The sequence below is a fragment of the Rhipicephalus microplus genome, chromosome X (genome assembly GCF_043290135.1).
Source record: "Rhipicephalus microplus isolate Deutch F79 chromosome X, USDA_Rmic, whole genome shotgun sequence".
In the NCBI taxonomy this organism is placed as follows: domain Eukaryota; kingdom Metazoa; phylum Arthropoda; class Arachnida; order Ixodida; family Ixodidae; genus Rhipicephalus; species Rhipicephalus microplus.
The window spans coordinates 236,147,769-236,157,892 of record NC_134710.1 but is presented as its reverse complement, the minus strand read 5'-3'; positions in this window follow the sequence as shown (position 1 = coordinate 236,157,892).

Here is a 10,124-nt window from a genome sequence, read left to right as displayed (position 1 = left end):
GCGAGGTCTCGAGTATATATACTGTATCAACCAACAGAGAGGTGACAGTGCTGGACTATTAGAGTAAAACAAATAAAGCTTGTTGACTGAAATTTATTTATTTAACAGTAGTTAATCACAACTGACAGCTTTGTCAGGCATTCGAGTACGCGTATAGTCTGAAAAAAAGAAAAGCAGTATCAAGGCAGTCAACACAGCTCAATCAACTACGTTTGTAATCTTCCTTGAAAGTTTGACACAGTGTCCTATCACCACGTGTATCGCGCCCAATGCAGTCACTAGTATTAGAGGCTCCGCTCTGACAGCCTATCAATGCACTCGACACGGGCGTTGACTTCACTTGCCCGAGGTCGGGCCATGTGTCAGATGCAGAAGTCGATCCTTCCACATTGGGACCAGGCTGCTTCGAAGCCCAATTGATCGCGATTGGCTGTTGTTCCAGGCTGCTTCGAACCACACCTCGCCGCGGTCGGCTGGTGACAATGCATCCATGATCAGTCTGAGCGTTGAGCAGCCCAGTGCACCCATCAACACGGCAATTTAGCTACCGTCATCACCCTACGACTTACACTCTCACACATATCTTACTTTTAACCATGCACACAAACAACAAAGGCCACGAACCTTCACTAGTTCACTGCACTTTCTCTGACAAGACCGCCGCTGCCATTTTGACAATCAGTTGGCTTGGAATGGCTTCGTTACTTGACTATCTAGAATGGTGCCGCAAAGTCATTGGTTGCCAGTTGCTAGTTTGTTACTACGCGCTACAGCGACGTATAATGACTAATTTAGGGCTGTGACATTTAAGAACGCACTGTTTCAAATGGACATTTTGCAATACCAGGTTCGATACCTAAGTCAATTGATTACGTGTGTCTCATTAGGCGCGGCACATAATTTGAAAATTTTCTGCAAAAAAACGAGGCGAAAATATACAATAACTTTATGACTGTAAGAAACAAACGTGTGGATAAAGTTTGCACGTATGAAATGCATCTACTTGGTGCGCAAAAGTCTTCAGGAATTATATCTAAGTGCTCAGTGCAATTCTTTTGTCATCCCCAAAAGATCCTTAACAGGACCTTTTCCGGACCAATTGTTGTCCTCGGAAAGCACTCGAAAAGACGTTTCCGGGGCAAACCAGATTGTGTCGTCCTCAGTTAGTACTAAGGTCAATGAGAACTGCGTGAGGACGATTGTACCATATGAGGACGACCTCAGGACATCGAGTGTTGTCTGGGTAGAGCACTGCTTCGTTTATGAATATCAACAAGACTCATGTCACCAAATGACCCACTGGGCCCAACAGGGGTCAGCGACTGAGAGCTGACAAGCGTTTCTGGAAAACATATTGACACCGATTGTTTTGTTCATTGACGAGGTGCCCAGCTTCACCCTGGACAATGTGTGCTGCGAAAGAGGGAATAAGGCTGTTTAACCTGGCGGCGAGCCTCTCGGTCAGACCTTCCGCAAAGGTGTTGAAAAGCCGTTCCATAGTCATCGGCATGGCCTTATCTATCGCTGCCGACACTGCGAAAGCGACAGTTGCTTCAATGGACCCACACTGGCATGACGTAGCAGCAGCGTATCCCACTTCACACTCTTTAATGAAGGATGTTGCCCCAGACCGAGAACAACAGCATTATATGCAGAATTTGTGTTTCGCGTTCTTGAGCAGAGCAGCTATTGTCCGTGGCTGTCTGTGCTCCATCACATAGGCAACACCTGCAGTTGTCTACCTGACAATTTGATGCGGCATGCGCCCCACCACAATTCGCACATCTCAATGAGGACCTGCAAGCATTAGCGCTAATCCGAATCGCCAGCAGTTACGGCATTGCAGTGAGCGAGGTGTCAATGCCTCTACACGGAATAGATAATTCTTCAGCTCAGAGGGGCGTGTGAGTCCGGCAAAGGTAACAATGACGCTTTCAGTAGGGACTCGCGTATCACCTACAGGTCTGGTGCATCTGTGAACAGATATCACGCCAGCCGGAGATACCATCTTTAAGAATGCTTCAGGACTAATGTTAGCTGGAACCACTGTGTAAGAGGGAGATACTTCTTACACCGTGGTCGGAACACCGCGAGCAATGCCCTTCACACAAGCAAGATGAGGGGGGATAAAAGCGTGAACAGCAATGAACGCAAATCTCGTGGCGGCCAGTAAGTCCGTTAAGCATTGAGTATTTGAAGACCTGCATAGTATGCCAGTCTTCCGAAACGCCTCACCTCTGAGATGTCCAGAAAATGCCCGGTTATGTTGCAAAGCTCTTCTTGAAACACCTCTGTTTCACTCAACCGAATGGCTCCACCATCAGTGGGCACAAGCGCGACAGGCAAACTGCTTACGCCGTTCTTGAGGAAACACTCCAGTGGTACCGATTCAGCAGAGCGACTAGCCCACCACGGCGAGTCCTGGCCGGGACCGGAGACCGGCATTGATGGCTCATGAAAAATGAGCAAAAAGACATTCTACCGCAAATAAAGAACCAAAGGTGATAAGTGTAGTCAATCTCCTCTCACAGGACGTGCAATCGAAAGCTCAAGTCCAGCAGCCCGTCACGGCTTCTTCACCAAAGCTTTCAGACCCACTCTTCCACAGTTCCAGCACAGTCATCGTCCAAGAACGGCGGACAAACATTTACATTGTTGTCCCTTAACCCAAGGCTTCATGGTTGGTTGGTTGGAATTGGTTACTCAACACATTCGGGCAACCCACCTAGGGGGATATGCCATGAATGGGACGGTGCTTTGCTTTTTAAATTAATTCACTTCTTTAAAGAGAGGGTCGGATTAACTAGGTAATATAGGTAATAATTTAAAGGTGTGAGAATTATAAACAAACAAACAAAAACCTTGAAAAGAAAGACATAATGAACACACAAAAAAGAAAAAAAATTATACATAAAATAACATAATTTATCTATGTTTTGCATTTCATTCTCATGGCTCGTCCCACTATATGTGGGATATGCAATTTTTTTCTTTCTCTCTTTCGCGTGGTCTTCTCCGTTTTCTGATGTGCCTCGGTGGCTCACAAAACGATATGAGCGTTACAAAACAAACACGGGTGACGGTTCGCTCGTGACATGCATTTAGTACCGTAGATTAGGCTCAACAGAAAACAAAGGGTTTAGCAGTTCAGCATCATCATCATCAGCCACCAAATCAAGCTAGGAAGTAGTGGGCGCCTTGCAACATGGAGAAAGGAAAAACAGTTTTTCCTTCCTCCATGCCTTGCATGAGTACTTGTATTAGTAGCCCAAAGAGGGTTTGCAACGTACGGGTTCTAGAAAGGCGCTCTTCCAGCTTTCGCTGTGACATGTAGATCATGCTTAGTGAATTTCCCGATGTGCCTTTACTGTATCAGGAGGAAACGATTGGTCATTTAATCATCTAGTCGCTGATTGAATACATTCAGGAAAATCATACTAGTACCACCGCGCTTTCAAAAACTGCGCGCCATGAGAACATGTCCCTCTTTCTTTTGGGGCCACTACTCTGGGGCATCCACAGCATGCAATGTTCTATTTGCCGTTCAGGAATATATCAGTGCGACTAAACAAATATCTTGCTAAATTGTGCGTGCATAACATGCGTGTCATGTAACAATTACTTGCTATGCTCATAGTACGCTCGCTATCATTTCACTAGCTTCAAAATCAACTATATATGTGAGGTTTAACGTCCCAAAACCACCATGATTATGAAAGACGCCGTAGTAGAGTGCTCCGGAAATTTCGACCAAGTGGCATTTTATAACGTACTGCACCCAAATCTGAGCACACAGACCTGCAGGATTTTCGCCTCCATCGAAAATGCAGCCGCCGCAGCCGTGATTCGATCCCACGACCTGCGCGTCAGCAGCGGAGTACCTTAAATTTCCACCGAGGCGGGGCAATAATATAGCGCATCTAGGAATGGAACAAATAATGCTAAAGGTATCGGGAAAATTCTCTTTCTACTCGGCCAATCCGCTCCATTGGGTATGCCATGTCCAGAGGAAAACAACGATGACTGTGCTGTGCTTTCCGCACGGGCCGCGAGGTCGACGTGGCGCGAGCTAGCAGCTTCTAGGCGTTCATTTCGACCTAGCCGTCGCCTAGTACCGTTACTGTCCACACAGGCTCCGCCCCATCATGGACGCGTCCAAACTGCCATCCGTGGTGCCACCAGATCTATCTACCAAGACTGTGCTTCTGCATTCAACGGATGTGAAGATGAACCGCTACGAAAATCGGTGGGCTAGTTTTGAGAACTGGCCATTTAGAGGCGACTGCCACTGCACGCCAGAGAGGTTGGCGGCAGCAGGATTATATCATTGCCCTACAGAGCACGAACCGGACTTATTCCGTTGTTACGTCTGTTTTAAGCTAGGAAATGCATAACTGGGATCCAAATGACGATCCCCACACGGAGGACGCTCGTAATGCCAATTGTGCTTTCATACGATTGGCAAAGCAAGAGGACAATTTTACGGTGCTGGACTTCCTCGTCCTCGAGAAAGAGCGAGCCCAGAACCGGGCTCGCAAGGTCCTCGAACTTTTCGAGCAGGAAACCGGACAAGCCATGCGCGAGGTCCATTACGAACTCGACAAGCTGCGCAGGAAGTTGCGATGATGGTCCGTGGCACTTCAATTGTCGGGGGGGGGGGGGGGGGGTGCACTCTCGCCGTGTGTGTTGTGTGTGCATGGTGTTTGTGGCATATTTAAATAAATCTTTTTTGTCGTTGTTGTTTTAATGCTACGGTGTTTGTCGGCCATGAACCGATGAGCACGAGGGCGACAAGCTCGCGTCTCCTATTTTTTGTTTCATATTCGTAGCCATAAAATGAGTAGCGATGCGGCATTACGTACCTTGGAATGACTACAATTTTTGCGAAAAGAAATTCGACGAGGATGCCTTTCCACGAAAATGCAGTCTCCCCCAGATGAGGCTGCGGCGCGGTGGACGGCGGCGCTGCGCAGCTCCAACCCCCCAGGATCAATGGCCATCCAGCAAGCCTGCGAGGGGGCAAGAAGGGGCTCCGGTCCTCCTCGGGTGTAGCCTAGGCCCAGACCACAAATTTGCCGGATTTATTAATAAAGTTTGTCACACCACCATGCCCCCCCCCCCCCCCAAAAAAAAAAAAGAACTGAAGCAAACTTGGGCCAAATGGAATTTGATGCAGCACTTGCACTGTTCAGGTACTCCATAGATAAAAAGCTAATTGTGCTATACTGTGACTGCCTGTGACGGGGACAACTAAATTTTTCTGGCATTGCATGAATGCATGGTTTTATACTTTAAAAAATATAGACAGCATCAACCATGTCAAAATCAATTATACACCCTTGTCACTAAAAGCAAAGAATGACGAACCCATGGGAAAGAAAGGTGACCTAACACAGCCTAATAACAAAAATTCACAATTTATAATCATCAGGCTTCAACAGGCAATGATGTTGAATATATGCAGAGTACAAATGCAGTAATGCAATGTTCTATCGCATAACTTCAACGGATGACAAGCCGCACCACGACTTTTGTCTACAAGGTCTCAAGAGGTGGTGCAGACACCGGGCTTCGGAAGATAAAACTATAAACCATAGCCACCTCAACAGTACCACCTATAGCACATCACATCACAGCTCCTCTGATGAGTATCAGTGAATTTTGGATCCACAGCTTCTTCAATAGCTCCAAAGCAAGAAAAATGAAAATATTGTAGAGACCATGTGCACATTGATCATATGACCCATTCTGCCCAAAGACTATGCTGCATTGATGGTTTAGACCAGGGACACATACAATATTGCACATACAGTATTGGAAACCTCCGCGCGTATGCAGAACTTTGTTTCTCTTTTAATCTTCAACCTACAGACAGCATGCACTTCATAGAACAGCTGAAGAAAGCTGCCAAAGCTCACCAAGTTTAAGGTCAGATGGCCACCTAACGTATTAGAAAAGACTATACCCCGGCATCTATTTAAAATGCAAACATGACACAAGGTTTACAGCCTCATTTTCGCGAGCGCCCATAGAATCACATGCACGGCGCGCTTGCGGTAGTTACGATTACGTGTATCTTTGTGTGACCCCCGAAATCTCCTTTTAATGGCGTATGTGCACCAGGTACTTACCGACCTTGCTTTTATATACCTGCAGCCCTTGCAAATTTTTGGTGGTATTGTCTTACCAGAGATGGAACCTTGTACACCGATCAAATTTCGCGAAAGTAAGAATTGTGAGCACATTTTACTCGGATCCTACAAGATCACACCTAATAGATGTGGAAGAGCTAAACTTTTCTAATGCATCTAAATTAATAAAGTAACTGTGAGTATGTCACTTCAGAAAACACGTTGCTTCAAATTTAATAACTTCATTTAGAATATTTAACCTCAGCAACTGAAGTTGCCACTATTCTTTTAACACAAACTGATATAGACTTCTCACTTCCTCCAAACACGTCTATAGCATTCATAAAATACAGTATCAGATGCAACAGCCACGAAACATACTTAGCATGTGTGCGATCTCATAACAGTACTCAAGCCTCCTTGAAATTTCAATGACTGTAATTTAAATGCTGGTAATTGAGCAAGCAGTTATGAAGTGAATAATATGAAAACTGTGAGACGAAAAGAGCGATGAAACGCTGCAAAACGTAAACACAACTGCTTGCGTTCCTGCACTTTTGAGTGTTTTCGTCTCTTTCCATCCCGGCGTTCTTGTGATAATGCAACTAATTCAACAGTGAACACATATCAGAACAAGATGTGTGAAAATATTTTATTTATTATCAATTTAGGGCTGATCCTGGCATTTTTGTTTTTTTTTTACTTCTTTACACTTTTGCATAATAAAACGACTTGACAATTGCTCCAGCTTGTGCGTCCAACTTATGGCTTCTGTGTCTATCGACAATAAAATGATCCGTTCGGTCTTTTCATGTTAGCCTCTCCACGGGCACTGGCGAATCTCGGTAGCACTCCAACGCGCTTGTCTTCTAGCTGCCAGTCTCTGTCATGCGGTTCTGTCATCCATTACTGTTTATTTGTTCTACATTGTATCGTCGACAAATAGGCACCTGTGCTCCCTCAAACGAAGGCACGTCACATGCACTCGACTGTCCAAAAGTTAATTGTCAAGCATTCGGGCTGAGAAAACGCAAAAGTGCTGCATAAACGTCACAATAATCAAAATATGTTAGTTTAAGACATCTTCATAAATAGAACAATGACTTTGTCACGCATTCAGTGCCATATCATTCAGCTACATGAATAGTGGATTTTTCTGGCAGCGTCAGAGCAAGAAGCTGGTTCTCAAAAAAAAAAAAAAAAACACGTCAGGTGCTCGGCACACACAGGAAAAATCAATTGGCTTTTTAACTAAATAGTGCATCATAGTCTACTAAATATGCGATATGTCATCGCTGTGATAAATGAGATTTAAAAAACACCGATTATAAAAACTGAGTGGGTCACTGTGGCTGACACGCGCTCTCCCATAAAAGCCGCTCCACGCGGCAGGCAGTACTGCAGTGTAGCCGTACCGCGCGCTTTTTCATCCAGCGGCCGTGCCTGTACGCTGACAACCAGTTGACTGTCCTGTCTTGCAGCTGTTTCACAGGGGGCTATTTACACCCGCTTCTTTTTCATTTTAGGCCTTCAATATTGGCATGATGGGCCAGTAGGAAAATAACCCTCAAACAAATTCGTATGTGCGGAATAAGTAGTGTTGACAAACCACTGAAGTGACCTCTTAAGCGATGACAAGCTAGTCTTGTCCCACGTAGCGACTGGTTTTCAGAACACAGAAATGCTTCAGTGGACACAAAGCACAATCTCAAATTTTATTTCCCACAGTCTTGCTCGCCAGAGGGTAATTTCATGGTTTTATACAAATTCGTACCCTTCAACGTGGCTATCTCTAAATGTGTTGTGAAAAGTTGGAATGCATTTTTTATTCCCCAGCAAAAAGTTTTTGCTGCCCACTGGCATTGATGACCGAAAAGCAACTCTACTACTCATCTAGAAAACAACCTTCGCCAAAAAAATATGCAGCTTCAGCTTCGCAAAAGGTCAATAGTGGTAGAAAAGGGTACGTTCTATCGTTATCGTTTGAGAATAATTTGGCTATGTTAAAGTGAATTCGTAATTAAAGCATACTGTGCCCACATTAGTCCCTTCTCCTCTATCTGGTGCATGGTTTAAGGAAGTGGTTGAAGAATTAGACAGTGGTGAAGACGGGACGAGAAGAAAACAGACACATGTCTGTGTCTGCTTTTAGTCCAGTCTTTAGTGCTGTTTTATTCTTCGTCAACTCTGCAACAACCAGCCAAAATCAATCACTCTGCTAAAGTAAGTATAATGTCAACCGGCTGTAGGTGAATAACTCTTCCCTGTAACATCTTTTCGTGGAAGGTGCGTGGTCTTCACACAACCCGGCTCTGGAACTCCGCAGTGGACGCCAGCTTGGTCCAGCCGCGATGCCTGAAACCGGCACTCAGGCCTCGCCGTCCGCGCTAGCTTCATCACTTGACCCAGGCACGTTTTCTGGTATGGACAGCACGGACGTCGAAGAATGGCTCGCATTATTCGAGTGCGTCAGCAAGCACTACAAGTGGGACGAGATGCTTATGCTGGCAAATATTCTATTCTACCTACAGGGTACGGCACGCGTTTGGTACGAGACGCATGAAGAAAAATTAACCAGCTGGGACACATGACCGACTTGTTCGGTCGGTCAGTTGCTCGTGAGATAGCAGCCAGACAGGAACTCGCGTCGCGTGCTTAATCATTCACGGAGTCGTGCGCCATGTACATCTGAGACGTACACTGTACTGGAAGACTGACAAAGACATATGTCCGAGGCAGACAAGATCAGCAGCGTGTTGAAAGGCATTGCTGACGATGCTTTACTAATGTGTAAGAACTGCACCACCGTCAACTCCATCAAATCTGAATGCCAACGATTTGAACAGGCTGAAAGCAGGCGAATAACCCAACACTTCACAAGACTTCCGAACACAGCTGAGACTTTGTCCTGCGAGGATTCTGCAATGCCCTGTCTGCTTGCACCTCTTGCCAATATCGCAAGAATTGTTCGCCAGGAGCTGGAGGCCATGGCACTCGTTTCCTATCAGCCCCCTGCGCTAGACAACTGGGCAACAGTCTTGCTTATTCAAACCGTCGTACGTCAGAAGTTTGCCAACCTGGGCGTCGAGGTTCCTCAGCCCGGCAGGCACGTGCCGCAGCCTCTGAGCACTCCCGTCCACAACGCTGACCACCACTCGGCTCCACTTGTCGCTGCGGGAGTTTCGGCTCCTCGGTTTCCACCCCGCTACCGAAATCCATCAGTGGCGCACGCAAGATGACCAACCCATCTGCTTCTCTTGCTCTCATGTTGGGCACATCTCCAGCCATTGCCGCAACAGGTGGTATTCCCGGCCAAGCTTTCCTAATGTCAACCGCCATCTGGACTGTGGACACTATTTGCAACCCACTTTTTCGGATGACCATCTTCAGGAGCCTTCACCTCGCCGTTCATCTCTACGCTCCGAACCGTCCTACGCTGACGTCGCCGCCCAAAGAAACTGGCCTAGCCGCTCGCCGCCACCTCAGGGTCGGCTGTAACGCTCGCCTCAATGCCGCCGCTGTCCATCACCGGCTTATTCTGGTCATCCCCCGGGAAACTGACGAGTGCAGCTCCTGGAGGTGGCACTGCGCTGACGATTCGGAACGAAAACCCTCAACCGGCTACAAATTCAAGACGCAATTTACTTCGAGTGTTTCTTCATGGCCTCACCGTTACTACTCTAATTGACACTGGTGCCCAAGTATCTGTTACGAGTTCTACACTTCGATCTCGCCTGAAAAAGGTTCTCACACCTGCTGTGTATTCTACTGTTCTAGTGGCCAACGTAAGTCGAACATCGGTGTCGGTGGTTGGCATGTGCAATGCCCCCATTACTGTTGCCGGCCACCACACTTCTGTTCTCTTAGCAGTCCTTGATGCTTGCCCACCCGACGTCATCCTTGGAATTTATTTCTTAACCGCACACTCCGTCCTCATCGATTTTTCTACCGGTATCTTACGGCTCGAGTTGTCTATGTGCACCGATTTCACTC